The following is a 12,149-nucleotide window of genomic DNA, read 5'->3' as shown; positions in this document are numbered from 1 at the left end:
CTTTAAAGGTCCCGTTCTTCGCGATTCCATTTTTCAAACTTTAGTTAGTGTTTAATGTTGCTGTTATAGCATAAATAATACCTGTAAAATTATAAAAGCTCAAAGTTCAATGCCTAGCGAGATATTTTATTTAACAGAAGTCCCCCTTCAAAATGTTGCCCCCCCCGTAGGGCTATGGCGGTGCTAACTACGCCACCCCTTGAACAGGACTAGTAAAAGCAAGGGGACTCTAGGTTGCAACAAAAAGCATGCACAGGCCTGGATTAACAAAGTAAAAAATACAATCTTTATTTTTGTTTCAGTTAAAAAGGAGTCGCTTTTGGTTATCAATAAATAACATGAACATACATCATTTGACATAGGGATAAGCCATAGGAGGGTGGGCCACCGGATTACAAGCTTGCCCAGGCCTAGGTTTCAATACCACACGTGAACTAAAGCACACCCTTAAGGTAGAACCAACACTATAATAATCAGCCTACCCAATCACAACAATCATGCTCTTTAAGCCATCTCTAAAAGGTGCACACATCACAGCATTACACTGCACACATTGGTTTCAAACTGGGTGAAGCACGAAGGAAACTAGGCTAGAACCTGGTGCGCTAGTCTATCCTATGGGCCCAATCCACCCCAAGACTACTACGGGGGAGAGGGATAAAACCAACAATAAATAAGAAAAGAAGAAACCGCTAGCCGGTGGTCACAGTTGGTTCACTAACACAAATCTCTTACCACCCACCGGTTAGCAGGAAAAGAAAAAAAAGAAATAAACATTACCGAAAAGGGTCTAGAAAAAAACAGCACCTGCACATTCATACACATTTAAACATATTCAAGAGAACAGCAGCCGACAATGGATTGGCTGTAGCCTCTAAAAAAAACAAGAGACGCAGTGAGTGCTCTGTGTGCCTAAAATTCATAATCAGTCAGTCTATTACATATAGCTACTAAACACACGCACACACGCCAAACACCAGACCATAAATCCATCATCAGTCCGTCTATTTACATAAAGCTGCTAAACACACATTTTCCTTTTTACCAAACACATAATAATCATAGCCATTACATACCTGCCTGCCGTCTAACGATTGCGTGGGTAGACAGTGTTTCGGGGCTTCACAATTTCAGCAGGGTCACGAAACGCTCCTCTATGTTTATCAATCTAGGCATTCCAACATGTTTCGGAAGCATACACACACAAACAGTAGTGCTGTTGGCAGTCACTCGCCACCTTAACCCAGCAGGAAGACAATAAGACCTCGCTTAGTGCACTGAAACCAAATAGCCATTATAATCATACAACACAGATAGTTTGGACATACCTTGTGCTACAAACAGCACCCCGGAACACTGTTGCACTCCAACCTGTTAGCAGCTAGCTACAATGTATGACTACCGGCATGAGGACCCCAGGTGCCTATATACCTGCCTGCTCTCAATTTCTAACCACTCCCACCCACATTAGGTACCGTAGCAACACAGGGGGAGTGAAAGCAAGCTGAAGCGGTGAAGAGGGAGATGAGGGAGAGAAACAAAGAACGTCTCAAACCCACAGGCTACAATCCACCCCCTCCAAATGAATCGGCGGCCCGACGATGACACCTCATGTCCGGGAGTCTTCATCCTCTATTTCTGATGGACCATACTTTATGCCCCTAGTCGACCTGGGTAGATGGTAAGGATTGGAATGTTGCCCCGCCGTAGACCTCGCTGAACGGCGCATGGCCACAGTGTTGTCCTCAGGCACCCCAGCTGTATCTTCAATGTCAATTTCCTCCAACGCTGAAGTGCCGGTTGCAGCAGGTGCAGCTTGGGGCTCTTGTTCAGCACCATACCAAATGATCATGTCCCGGGCATAACCATCGTCACCAACCGGAGGGCCTTTTGAGGTCTCCTCATCCTGAGCTGGACCAGGGAAACCACCAGGCCCCGGCCTCAATCCCGCAGGGACGCCGCGCATCTCAGAACGATGCACCTGTCGAACCGATCCACCCGCATCTGCAGGGATCACCGTGTATACCGCTCCTGCTCCAGAAGGGCAGCGCACAACTCGATAGGCTACAGAGTTCCAGTAGTCCTGGATTTTATTTCTCCCATAGGGGTGATTCCGCAGATAGATCAAATCCCCTTCTTGGAAGCCGGCATCATTCACCTGATCATTATGGCTCTGGTTCCGCCTGAGGGCCAGTTCTTCTGATCTCTGTCTGACGTGCTCATGAGCCATCCTGACACTTTGCTGGTGTTTTTCAACCCACTCTTCTAGGGTGTTGGTGTCTGGGACAGCCTCCCTGGTACCAAGCAAGAAATCAACTGGCAGTCTTGGATGGTGGCCAAACATCAGAAAATATGGGGTATGCCCTGTGGTCTGGTGAGGGGTAACATTATAGGCAAAGGTGAGCTGAGGCAGATGGTGTGGCCAACGACGCTTCTCTGTCTCGGGTAGGGTGCGCAGCAAGTCGTGGAGTGTTCGGTTAAACCGCTCGCATTGGGCATTACCTTGAGGGTGGTACGGATTGGTGCGGCTCTTTTGTATACCGTACATCTGACACAGTTGCCGGATCAAGAGGCCCTCAAAGTTTCGTCCCCGGTCGGAGTGTATACGAGCTGGGGGACCAAACCTATGAAACCATTGCTGCACCAAAGCCCTGGCCACCGTGTGCGCTTTTTGGTCTTTAGTAGGGACAGCCTGCGAGTACTTCGTGAATATGTCTGTGAGGATCAGGACATTCTCTCGTCCATCACTAGCCGGCCCTAACAGAGTAAAGTCAAGAGCCAAGATTTCATTTGGTCGAGTGGCTTGCATCGTGGTCCAAAATGTACGGACTTTGGGCTGGACGGCCTTCCCCACAACGCATCGCTGGCACTGCTGGCACCACTGTTCAGCATCTTTAGTCATACTGGGCCAAAAACATAGACTCCGGAGTAGCTGGAGTGTTCTTTCCGTGCCTTGGTGCCCTTGCTCGTCGTGGACACTCCGTAAAACTTCTGCTTGCAGGCACTGGGGCAGCAATAGCTGGAGAGTCTCCGGACCTCCCCCTGTTGCATGAATCAGGCGATAAAGAACTCCTTCCTCATCGACTAGGCGGTCCCAGTGTCGGAGCAGGGCTCTGCTGGATTTTGGCAACACTTCACGCTCCGCTGCCCCTGGCCATCGCCCTTCTTGATAGTACTTCTTCACGGGTCCAATGACTGGGTCAGCTTCCTGAAGCGAACGTAGATCCTCAGGTGTACGCCCTGGTAAGGCCACCACCTGCCCACATTGGCCCTCTATGACAGGCGTCAGACCAAGGCTGGTCAATGCGCCCAATGCGGGACCTCCGTCCCGACGGTGAAACGTTCCAGATACTGACGAGAAAGAGCATCCGCGTTCTGATTGCTCTTGCCCGGCCGATATCTGAGGGTAAAATTGAATGACGCCAGCTGAGAAGCCCACCGCTGCTCGGTTGCGCCCAGCTTTGCCGTAAGCAGATGGCTCAGAGGGTTATTGTCAGTGAAGATTGAGAAATGGTTCCCCAGCAAATATTCACGGAACTTCTCCGTTACTGCCCACTTTACCGCAAGTAGTTCCAGCTTCATGGAGCTATAGTTATCCATATTTCTTTCAGCAGCTCTGAGTCCCCGACTGGCAAATGCGACTGGACGCACCTTCCCTTCATGTTCTTGGGAGAGGACTGCACCAAGGCCTCCGTGACTGGCATCTACCTCCAAGATGAAGGGCTTCTTAAAGTCGGCATATGCCAGCACTGGAGCCGAGGTAAGTCGCTCCTTCAGAGACAGGAATGCTCGCTCACATCTTTCGTCCCATGCCGACGCCAGGGGAACTGGGGGGGTCTTTCCCTTTCTTCGGGGTCCGCTGAGTCTACCTACCAGCTGGTGAAGTGGGGCTGCCAATTTTGAAAATCCCTCCACGAAGCGCCGATAATAGCTCGCGAAACCGAGGAAAGATCGTAATTCGGCCAGGTGTCCAGGACGTCTCCACTCCTTGACCACCTCTATCTTGGCGGGATCCGTAGCAACTCCCTCAGCAGAAACCACATGCCCCAAGTAACTGACCTGATGCTGGAAGAAGTGGCATTTTGACAGTTTTACTTTTAGTCCCTGTTTTTGCAGACGGGAAAACACCTCTCCCAGTCTTTCCAGATGCTGCTGAACGGTGGTAGAAAAGACGATCACATCGTCCAGGTACAGTAGAACGGACTGGTATCTGCAATCGCCGAACATACGCTCCATCAAACGCTGGAACGTTCCAGGTGCATTACACAGTCCGAAGGCCATTCTGTTAAACTCAAACAGGCCAAAAGGTGTACAGAAGGCAGTCTTTGGTTTATCCTGCTCCACCATTGGAACCTGATTGTATCCACTTGCAAGGTCCAAGGTGGAAAACCATTTCGCGCCCGAAAGTGCATCCAATGATTCTTCTATACGAGGAAGGGGATATGCGTCACGGCGGGTTTTTGCGTTTAATTGCCTGTAATCTACACAGAGGCGCAAACTCCCATCCTTCTTAGTCACCAAGACTATCGGAGAAGAATATGGACTGCTACTTTCTATGATGACTTTACTATCTAAGAGCTGTTGGATGTGTGCCTTTACTGTTTCATACTGGGAGGGTGGAATTCTACGGTATGGCTGCCGAACAGGAGCATTGTCCAACAGGGGAATCTCATGGCTGATTAAAGACGTGCATCTTAGGTCTCCCTCCCCTTGGGAAAAGATGTTACTATACTGGACAAGGAGGGCCCTGGCCTCAGCAGCTTGTTGCTGGGTCAACCCCGGGAAGTCTGGCGCCGTGAACTCAGGGAAACTGCAGCACTCAACTACCCCCTGTGTTGAGATGTAAGCTTGACACTGTTCCCATAAAGGGTCGACTGATATATAAGCAGCGGTTCCTGTTGCAGCCGCAGCCACAACTTGTACAGTGCCAATAGGGTGGCGTGGGGGCAACCATACCTTTGTGTTACCAACGTTCACTACAGGGGCATATACAAAACCCTTTCTCGCCGGCACCAAGGTAGGGGACACCAATAGGCCTTCCGGCAACTGCTCCTCGTCAAAGCCCAGGGGCTCTAGCAAAAACGCTGCAGACTCAAGCTGGGGGCATGTAACCGGGACCATGGTTAGGGCTCCTGCCTCAAGACAGACTGCCCCTTTCCCATGGACTTTCACTTTGAACGGCTTCGGTGCGTTTACAATGGCCTGGATCTGTTCACAGTGTCTCAATGCACGACGGGCTGCTGGTGCCGCCGATTTCACAGGAGGGAAGTGGAAGAGCTGTGAGCCATGTTGTTTAAAAAGGACCTGATAACATTCCCCAATTACATTCATTCCCAGTATCCCGGGTGTTATGAGCTTGCGGTCTTTAAGAGTGCTATTCTCTGGGTCTTTAACAATTAAAATTCCCCTCCCCGGAATGCATTGCCCCAATACCCCCACATCCAACTCTAGGTACCCAACATAGGGGATGTCTAAACCATTAGCGGCCTTAAGCCCAAGCCATCTACAATCTTTCTTTTGTAGATGATAGAAATGCTCTCGGAAGAAACTCTCGGTGATGGTGGTCACCATTGACCCAGTATCAATCAGGCAGGGAACTGTTACGTCTCCCATAAAAACAGACAATACAGGACAATTTTTTACTAACTTATCGTATGATTGAGGATGCAATGAGCCATACACATCCCTTCCCAGCGTGTGGCTCTGCACACTGGAAGTTGCTAGTTTCCCGACTGGCTAAGGAGGTTGTCTGGGCCTGATGCTAGGTTAGGGGGGATATCAGGGGGCAACCGTGGAACTGACCTACTATTGTGGGTGGAGGGCGTTGCCTGGCAGTAGCGGGCTATATGGCCTGGTTGATCGCACCGCAGACAAATGGGCTGACCATTGGGGGCGCGTTTGTATCGCCCACCCCGGTGTGGTGGAGGGGCCTGTGTTCTACCACTAGGATGTCCTAACTGCCTTACGAGCATGTCCAACTGAGCTTTTTGCTTAAGGACCAAGTCTTTTAATTCGGCGAATTCTGATGACTGGGGGGCTGTAACGCAATGTGACACAACCTGAGCTTCACTGCTTACTCCTGGAGTACGGTAACTACGGTCTCGGTTGGACTGACCCTCCTGCACCCACCTTATAGCTTCCTTCCGTATGGCTAGAAGAGTCAACCCGCTATCTGCTCGTACCAATCTCTTGAGTTCTCTACGTAACATAGGATCAGAGACATTTTCACAGAACTGGTCTCGCAGAACAATATCAGGGTTTCTGATGGCACCTTCATTTGACTGTTTTTACTTTATCCAACATTTCCATTAACGCATGCGAAAACTCAAACAAACTTTCATTGTCCTTCTGCTTTCTATTAAAGAAACGCTGTTGCCAGTACACATACGACTTAGCACAACCATACACTTCCCTTAAGACTTCAATTATCGACTCAGGGTTTTCACGTGTGGCTGCAGGACGGTACTTAACCTCATTCCGGGCTTCACCCTCTAAGTGATCAAACAAAAACAATGCTTTGTCAAAATTAGACATATGCGTTGCCCGAATACAACTTTTCGCTTCTTCGATCCATTCTTCGACAGACAAAGACCCTGCAATTGCAGAGCCAGAAAACTTTGGGCACCGCCGCTCTCGAGGTATAAAGAGCGCTTGCTCCCGTCGAACAGGCTGGGTACTAGTAGCACTGCTACCAGCAGTGCCCGCTGTCCCACCCCCCGAAAGTCTCTCATTTTCAGCCTGGAGCTGCGCCAAGCGTCGTCGCAGCTGCTGCAGCTCCCCCGCAGACTCTTCTTCATCACTCATATTGTTGCCAGCTGCTGTTCGCTATACACGTCTGCGTATTCTCTCACAGACACTCCCCCCCACACACACACAGGTGCTGCTTAAGTAGACTAACCTAGCGACTCAAATGTTACCCTGCCGACTACGCCAGAATGTTGCCCCCCCGTAGGGCTATGGCGGTGCTAACTACGCCACCCCTTGAACAGGACTAGTAAAAGCAAGGGGACTCTAGGTTGCAACAAAAAGCATGCACAGGCTTGGATTAACAAAGTAAAAAATACAATCTTTATTTTTGTTTCAGTTAAAAAGGAGTCGCTTTTGGTTATCAATAAATAACATGAACATACATCATTTGACATAGGGATAAGCCATAGGAGGGTGGGCCACCGGATTACAAGCTTGCCCAGGCCTAGGTTTCAATACCACACGTGAACTAAAGCACACCCTTAAGGTAGAACCAACACTATAATAATCAGCCTACCCAATCACAACAATCATGCTCTTTAAGCCATCTCTAAAAGGTGCACACATCACAGCATTACACTGCACACATTGGTTTCAAACTGGGTGAAGCAAAAAAGGAAACTAGGCTAGAACCTGGTGCGCTAGTCTTTCCTATGGGCCCAATCCACCCCAAGACTACTACGGGGGAGAGGGATAAAACCAACAATAAATAAGAAAAGAAGAAACCGCTAGCCGGTGGTCACAGTTGGTTCACTAACACAAATCTCTTACCACCCACCGGTTAGCAGGAAAAGAAAAAAAAGAAATAAACATTACCGAAAAGGGTCTAGAAAAAAACAGCACCTGCACATTCATACACATTTAAACATATTCAAGAGAACAGCAGCCGACAATGGATTGGCTGTAGCCTCTAAAAAAAACAAGAGACGCAGTGAGTGCTCTGTGTGCCTAAAATTCATAATCAGTCAGTCTATTACATATAGCTACTAAACACACGCACACACGCCAAACACCAGACCATAAATCCATCATCAGTCCGTCTATTTACATAAAGCTGCTAAACACACATTTTCCTTTTTACCAAACACATAATAATCATAGCCATTACATACCTGCCTGCCGTCTAACGATTGCGTGGGTAGACAGTGTTTCGGGGCTTCACAATTTCAGCAGGGTCACGAAACGCTCCTCTATGTTTATCAATCTAGGCATTCCAACATGTTTCGGAAGCATACACACACAAACAGTAGTGCTGTTGGCAGTCACTCGCCACCTTAACCCAGCAGGAAGACAATAAGACCTCGCTTAGTGCACTGAAACCAAATAGCCATTATAATCATACAACACAGATAGTTTGGACATACCTTGCGCTACAAACAGCACCCCGGAACACTGTTGCACTCCAACCTGTTAGCAGCTAGCTACAATGTATGACTACCGGCATGAGGACCCCAGGTGCCTATATACCTGCCTGCTCTCAATTTCTAACCACTCCCACCCACATTAGGTACCGTAGCAACACAGGGGGAGTGAAAGCAAGCTGAAGCGGTGAAGAGGGAGATGAGGGAGAGAAACAAAGAACGTCTCAAACCCACAGGCTACAAAAACCTACAGCGAACGTTCGGTTTGGAATACATCCCTCTACTTCCTTTTTTAATGACGTAATTAGAACAGTTTTTTGACTAATCTCCGCCCACAGGAATACACAAAAAAGGGGGCGTGGTCTTGTGGAGCTCCCACGGAGTAGAGGAAGAGTATCGTTTGTAGAGTTTGTGTGTCACCATGTCGTCGAGACGCTGTTATTTTCATGCCGGAGTCAATCACCTTTGTTTGGCCTTCCCAGGGAAGCTGCTTAGAGTTCAATGGTTACAATTTATGTTTAACTCGGTTCCCGAAAAATATAATCCTCATTTAAAACTATGTGCAGCACATTTTGCTGAGGACAGCTTCCTCAATCTCAATCAGTTTAATGCCGGTTTCGCACAAAGATTGTTCTTGAAAGATGAAGCAGTTCCCTCTTTGTCTGGAGAAGGCGTTGTTTATGGACCACACCCGGTAAGTGTATTTTATTATTTAAGTTGGTGCGTTTAACCGTTTCTGTAACTGAATTCGAAACGCAAGACGTGAAAGACAATTTAATTCAGTATTCACGCGCGGAGACGCTGGTTTGCGGGGGCGCGCGCTGATGTTTGCGTTCATGGAACTTCTTGACTGCAAACGTTCAGTAATAATGTAGGGAATCACTCGTTATACATACATCAGGTAACAGTTCATGTTTTACTTAACTTACATATACGATTTAGTTTTCATCCAAATAACACGTGCTGAGTGAACGATTACAATCAAGAGCATTCAACAGAACTGCGCTCTCTCTCGTCAGTTAACGTTAACGTTAATAATAAGCTACATGCCTCGTTTTATTTTCTTAGCCATTGACATCCGACTGAACTACAAACCTTCCACTGATGTCTGTTTAAAGGGATGCGCTCGACCATCTCGCGTGTCTGTGCCGCTGCGCGCTCAATCCACAGCGCGGTTTCCTCTGATCAGCTTGCGCACCACAGCTATGTGTTACTATACACACACTGCCTGGGGGGCCTATCGGTTGTTGGTATCCAAGCATTATTACGAGTACATGAGCTCGGTATCGGTGCATCCCTTTAATAATTCAAGCACTTTTCAAGTACCTCTTCAAAAATATGGCTGTTTTCAAGGGTTTTCAAGGACTTATTTCAAAAAGTCAAATTCAAGTACTTTAAGCACTTTAAAGCACCTTGTACGAACCCTGTCTCTGGGCTCCTCACCTTTATGGTTCTCTTCTTGTCAATGCCCACTGTCTGCATAATACTCAGAACTGCTTCATCGTAAGTCCCTTGTTGGTGATGAGTCTCAAGACAGGAAAAGTGTAAAGGGGAATGGCTGGCATATAGCCGAGGGATCAGACTGCATCCAACAATGCTGTTTGATTTGTGCCACATTGAATCTCTTGGTAGGTTCAACAGTCAACATCCTCCGTATAAGGCTTTCAAAGTCTGTGGAACGATGGAAAAAGCAAGGATGAAAGAAGGGCTAAAGACACCAGATTACAGCACACCACTCCATGAGAAAAGAGTCTAAATGCAGTTAAGACGACCATGAGAATGGTGCTGGAACTATTATGTAAATGTTGTATGCCCCTCTGTATACAATAGGAGCAACCTTCTATATTGAGGCATACCCTGTGACATGAAGAAGGGCACTCTGAAGCGTCCATCAGTGACTCTTCTTCTTAAGGCAAGGAGAGTGGTGCCATCAAAAGGTAGTGTGCCACAAACCAATACATACAACAGTACTCCCAGACTCTAAGAAGCAGTCAGAGGCACATTTCAGATGTTTACTTAATGTCAAAGAGGACATTCTGGAAATTTTCAGAGGGTTAGAACAGTTATACAGAAGCTGAAGATCTTACCCAGATATCCAAGGGTGGTCCCTCATATTCCTTTCCCTCAAATACTTGGCGGCATAGGGAGGACTCCCACACCAGGTGGACAAAGATTTACCAGGCTGATAGAAGTTCCCAAAACCAAAGTCTGAAGAAATATAAAGAGATACTGTACATTAGCCATTAGATGTCTCTAAATTAGGTACTTTTGATAACAATAAGGTCTCTTACAACACTTTTCATACTCTCTTTTCACAGTGCTTCTCAATCCCGCTCTGCATATATTGTGTCCTAAATGCACTGTTCACTACTTCCTAATACTTGAACTTCACTTCACTTGGGAATGTTAGTTTGCGGATTTGTGCTACGCCACTGCCTGAAACGTCATCACACACAGACTCCAGTAGCGTTTTTTAGAGAAGTTTGAGGTAAGATATAATATACTTCTGTAAATAAATGCAATAAACATTACCATACTTTCATTCAGTACACATGTGTAGCCTATAATAAATCCAAGTACATTTATATAAATATTAATTTGTTATAATTAATTTATTATAAATTGTCATAATTACAAGTGCTAAAATGTGTGATAAATATCTGTTATTTTTAATGTGAAAATAAATGTAATTTAGTTGTTTTTTTTTATCTTATATAATCATAATCATGAGATTTGCACAAATAACTGTCATGTCTCAAGCACATTATATCCATGAAAAACCACACATGGGGCTAATTAAACCCAATTAAAATCCTAATTATATTCTAACTTCTTCAAGTGCTGGAGTGATACACAATGACGTATAAGTTTCCCACTCTATTTCTCGTGAAGTGATGTATCGATGTTCCCTTGTTCCCAGTGGTGTTAGCAGTGCTCTTTGAACTGAACATGTACTGTACTTTTCAGATTGAAATCTAACTTATGATGTTGGAATACCCTGTGAAGTTCAATTTGCAGGGCACTTACAGTTGAACTAAACAAACCTCTGAACTGATATGAGATACAAGATGTGCAGAGCTGGGGGGGGGGGGGGGGGGGGATACTTTTTGGCATACTCTGTCACAATATACAGCATGTCTTTCGTCTCCATAACCTACATCTGTGGTCACCAACCTTATCAAGCTGAAGATCCCTGACCTCGGCCTTAATGAAAGGCAAGATCTACCTATTGAAGAATAGATAGAAAAAGACAGCCCAGATTGTACTTCCAACTTGAGGCCTTTTATTTAGTATTTTAATTGTATTTGAATTTAATATTCATTAAATGTTCTTTTCTCTTTGTTTTAACTCTAAACTGGATGCAATCATCATATGATCAGATCATATGGCACTGAACTAAAAAAAAAATGCCATTGTCAGCATAAAGTGCTTATTCACTGAAGTTTCTGAAGGTACACTTGACATTTTATAAATGAACTGTACTAACAAAATTCTCAACAATCTCAATTAAGCTAAGTGCACTTATGTCCCATCTTATGCAACATCGCTTTCATAATGCCACCAGAAGGCAAAACTGCTGCAGTAATGTTACTCACTCAAGTCAGTGTGATGGCTGTGACTGAATACTGTCTGTGAGTCCTCTGAAGTCTGGCTCATAGCTAGAGACAGCCAGTTTGAGGCAGTCTGTGAAGTGTCTGTCAGTAAGGCGGCTCCTGTATTTTGATTTGATTATTTTCATCTGTGAAAATGCCATTTCACAGAGGTAAGTTGATCCAAAGTAGGCACTCACTTTTAGTGCACATGCAGTAAGGAGAGGAAGCTTCTCTCTGTTGACAAGTCCCCAAAAGTCACTGTCCCTGGATCTGGCTATCAGCTCAATGTCATTTTGCAAATCAACCATCTCCATGTCAACTCCACTTGACAAAGAAAATACTTGCTGGAATTTGGCTGCAACCTTTTCTATATCAATGAGCATGAACGGGTTTGAAACAAACGCAACAATACATTCCATTTCGTTTAACTCACCAAAACGTATATTGA

General features: G+C 46.1%; 1 protein-coding gene across 1 annotated transcript in view; it reads right to left on the bottom strand.

The window, feature by feature from the left end:
- Window positions 1-11,243: 11,243 nt before the first annotated feature.
- Window positions 11,244-12,149, bottom strand: part of hsf2bp (heat shock transcription factor 2 binding protein) — a 47,596-nt gene continuing 46,690 nt past the window's right edge. The window contains exon 9 of the mRNA XM_077232260.1: window positions 11,244-11,262. The gene's annotated coding sequence lies outside the window, so the exon portion shown is untranslated. The remainder of the gene's footprint in view (window positions 11,263-12,149) is intronic.

This window comes from Siphateles boraxobius, unplaced genomic scaffold, assembly GCF_051911475.1.
Source record: "Siphateles boraxobius isolate OS27281-9 unplaced genomic scaffold, OSU_SipBor_1 17, whole genome shotgun sequence".
Taxonomy (NCBI): Eukaryota; Metazoa; Chordata; class Actinopteri; order Cypriniformes; family Leuciscidae; genus Siphateles; species Siphateles boraxobius.
The sequence above is the reverse complement of the archived record's forward strand: the minus strand, read 5'-3'. Positions and strand labels throughout refer to the sequence as shown.